This window comes from Nicotiana sylvestris, chromosome 6 (assembly GCF_000393655.2).
Source record: "Nicotiana sylvestris chromosome 6, ASM39365v2, whole genome shotgun sequence".
In the NCBI taxonomy this organism is placed as follows: Eukaryota; Viridiplantae; Streptophyta; class Magnoliopsida; order Solanales; family Solanaceae; genus Nicotiana; species Nicotiana sylvestris.
The window spans coordinates 96,022,042-96,025,310 of record NC_091062.1 but is presented as its reverse complement, the minus strand read 5'-3'; the positions used below and the strand labels follow the sequence as shown (position 1 = coordinate 96,025,310).

At 45.9% G+C, this 3,269-nt stretch overlaps 1 non-coding gene across 1 annotated transcript; it reads right to left on the bottom strand.

Annotated features, from left to right (window-relative positions):
- Nucleotides 1-372: 372 nt before the first annotated feature.
- TRNAE-UUC (transfer RNA glutamic acid (anticodon UUC)) lies at nt 373-444 on the bottom strand. The gene has a single exon. It is a non-coding gene; the product is annotated as a tRNA-Glu (tRNA).
- Nucleotides 445-3,269: the final 2,825 nt, after the last annotated feature.

Here is a 3,269-nt window from a genome sequence, read left to right as displayed (position 1 = left end):
ATGGTTTAAGCTTTAGGCTCCATAGACGGAACTCTGTTTAGGTATTAGGGAGGGGAGGACACCACTCAGCACCGCTCCGTGGGGTGGGGTTCAATGCCTAACAAAAACGGCCAAAAGAAAAAAAGGGATGTATGGCTGAGGGGAGGAGAGAAAGAACGCATGCATGGAGATTCTGTCTGTCGGAGGTTCGAGAATCTATGAAAGGACATCTAAGGCTAAGGTTACGAAGTAAAGGAAGTCCATTACTGAGAGAAGTGGTGATCTCGTCTTGCTTGCTGGGAGAGAGGAAGCTTCCGGACCATCTTTTCCAGCCAGATAGCGAGCGATCACTCAGCAATGAACACTAACTGAAAGCGGCCGGGAATGAGTACCTATCCCTTACGGGAATCGAACCCGTGTCTTCGACATGAAAAGACGATGTCCTAACCACTGGACGAAAGGGACCAAAAAGCCATTCTTCATATACCTCAGCTCCGAGAATAGAAGTGGTTCGTTTTGTTTCTATACGCAATTCAAGATTTCGTTTGTCTTCATGTTGGCGATTTCTGATGTGAATTCGGCGGGTCGTCCCCCCTTCCTACGGGTTCCCCCACCGACCCAGTGACACACCAACCACGCCCCTTCTCTTTCTCCGATCATAAAGCCCCCTGATCCCTTTATTTGTCTTTCATCCCCCCTAAATAAGTAAGACCCCGCTCTTTCTAATTCAAAAAAAAGAGGGGCAAAGCGCCCGTTTGAAGTGGCGAAGGCCTATGCTACAGTAAGAAAAAAAGTACGTTGAGGTTACGAAGTCACTTAGTCGAACTAGAAAACTATAAAGAAAGGGAGGCTAAGGTTACGAAGTAAGGTCAGCTGGTTAAGGAAAGCTCAGGTTATGAAATCGCTTAGCCGTTAATTAATTTAAAAATAAAAGAAAAATGAAAGTAGTAGTGAGGCGTCGGTACGGAGTTGCGTCAGCTGTGGATATAGACTAGGCTAAGGGACGGACTTCATCTCTTCTATTTTCTTCACTTACACCTTACACTTCAGCTGAGTCTAACGAGGCTCAGGTGCGGAGCCTTCCACTGTGGACCGAGACTACGCAAAGGTAGAACACCATGGAAACTTCGCTGACTTTATCATCAACCTTGATTTCGCTACGCTCAATAAGAACCCGGAATAGCGGAAATAGGTTCGTGTTCCGCTTCCAAAGTCAGTCGTCTTTGCCCAAGTGTGAACTGCAGACGACTCTCCAGTGGTTCCATTCCTTCTTACTGTACTTCTGGGTCAACCCAACCCGAATGGGAAGAAGAGGGTCAGCCAAACTGCGGTCCACTTTGTACGTTTGCTGAGCAGACCACTCAGGCATTTTAGAAAAGGGAAGGGAACTTCTCACCCCGAGGGAGGCGGGAAGCGGTAGCTTCTAGAATGGAAGCTTCTCCTTTACTTTTTTAGAGCGTATCGCTATTTTGAAATAAAAAAAAGGTTTATGGATGAAGTAATCGGAATGACAAGTGGTTACGGTTGCGGAAAGCGGAGAAAGTCGGGAACCGTCGGTTACCTTTTGAATCAAAGTAGCGACAAGCCGAGTATTACGACTACAGGGGGAGAAGCAAAGCTTCGTAGACAGCTTCGCTTCCTCCTCGCTTCTTTCCTGGCGACTAGCTTCTCAAGTGGGCGGCTTGGTAAGCAAGCTATCTTCAGCATCGGTAAAATCCCTATCAATAATAGGCCGGAATGGTGGGGAAGGAGGCCCTCCCTACTTCAATGGAAAGGGGGGAATCGCCGTTTCACAGCCGCTCCTCTACAACTACCTTTCGCCCAACATGATCACGAACGAAGACAGAGAATTGCGTAGATAGGAGGACGAAACGAACCACTTGTCCTGATCGGAACGATTGAAGAAAGAAAGAGAATGGTGGCTCCTTTCGCCCAGGGGACATCGTCGGAGAACAATGTCGGGGACAGGGTGAGAACCTTCCGTTGGTTACGCCCTTGTTGTGTCGGTTCTTCCATATTTAGATATGGAGATAGATCCATATAGAGATCTATATCTTTCTATCGATAAATAGATCTATTGAGAAATGGATATTGATCTGGTTTCAAGATCTATGAACAAGAGAGATCCCTAAATATCCATTTGAGAAAATAGATGAATAGATAGGGCGAAGCCTGCTGAAGGAAGGTCGCGTTAGCGCCCCTTATTTCACTAAAGCAAGAAGGGAGAAAGTTTACTTTGAGAAAGAAGGGCTTCTATTTAGATTAGTTTCTTAGTAAAAGATAAGGCAAGAAGCAAGGGCGTAGCAGCTGCGCGAAGTTGCGCCTTAGCGCATCCGTTTTCTTGCTCGTTAGCGCCCCCCTACCCCTATTATTTATATTATAGTCATAAAGGAACTAAAGGAAATTTGACAACCTTACTAATAGAAAGGGGATGCGCTCAAGCATGCGAAGAAAGCTCGAAGAGCTTCTCTTATATTATAGAAAGGTTTGTAGAAAGGGGATTCTTCAAATATCCCATGTTGTAGGGGCTTCAAAGAAAGCTTGTAGTTTAGGGGTGCGCAGGTTTTCCACCCTATACAAGACAAGGGGCTAGCGCGCAATGGCTTTCTCTGATAGAGGCTCGCTTCTTCAAGTTCAAGTTCCGCTTGCTGCTTCTCATTTTGATAGGAGTAGGTGCTTGCAGCTCGCTCGCTGTCTACTAAATGAGCCTTCACTGCCCGCCCGGCCCCTATCTTTAATCTTAAGTAAAGTGAAGTCAAATCAATGAAGTGAACAGCCCAACCTCTTTGTTTGAAGCTTTGCCAGGAAGCTTCTACTTGTTGAAGCTTTGTTTCCCCTAATTCCGAAACACAACAATAGACTTGCCACTATAGTATAGGAAAAAGCTTCTCTTTGATAAGCGGTCATAGGGGAGTTCAGAAAGGATCTGATCGTAGATAGAGACTTCAACCGGGGGTAGGGGCGGATGTAGCCAAGTGGATCAAGGCAGTGGATTGTGAATCCACCACGCGCGGGTTCAATCCCCGTCGTTCGCCCATCAATAAATGGACCGTTTGTTTCGGAGACACAAGACAAACCTAGAAAGAATTTATTCTGCAAGTCATCTCGAGGCTTTCAAACGCATCCAAGCAATTGGTATCCGATTGAAAGATAGAAAGCATAGATTCGCGTCGCCTACTTGCTGAAAGCAAAAATGGAATGGCCGATCATGAATTCTATGACGTTTTTAAGACCTCACTAATCAGCCAACCACTTTTTAGTTCATAATGAATGAACCCCCGGATGAAAAA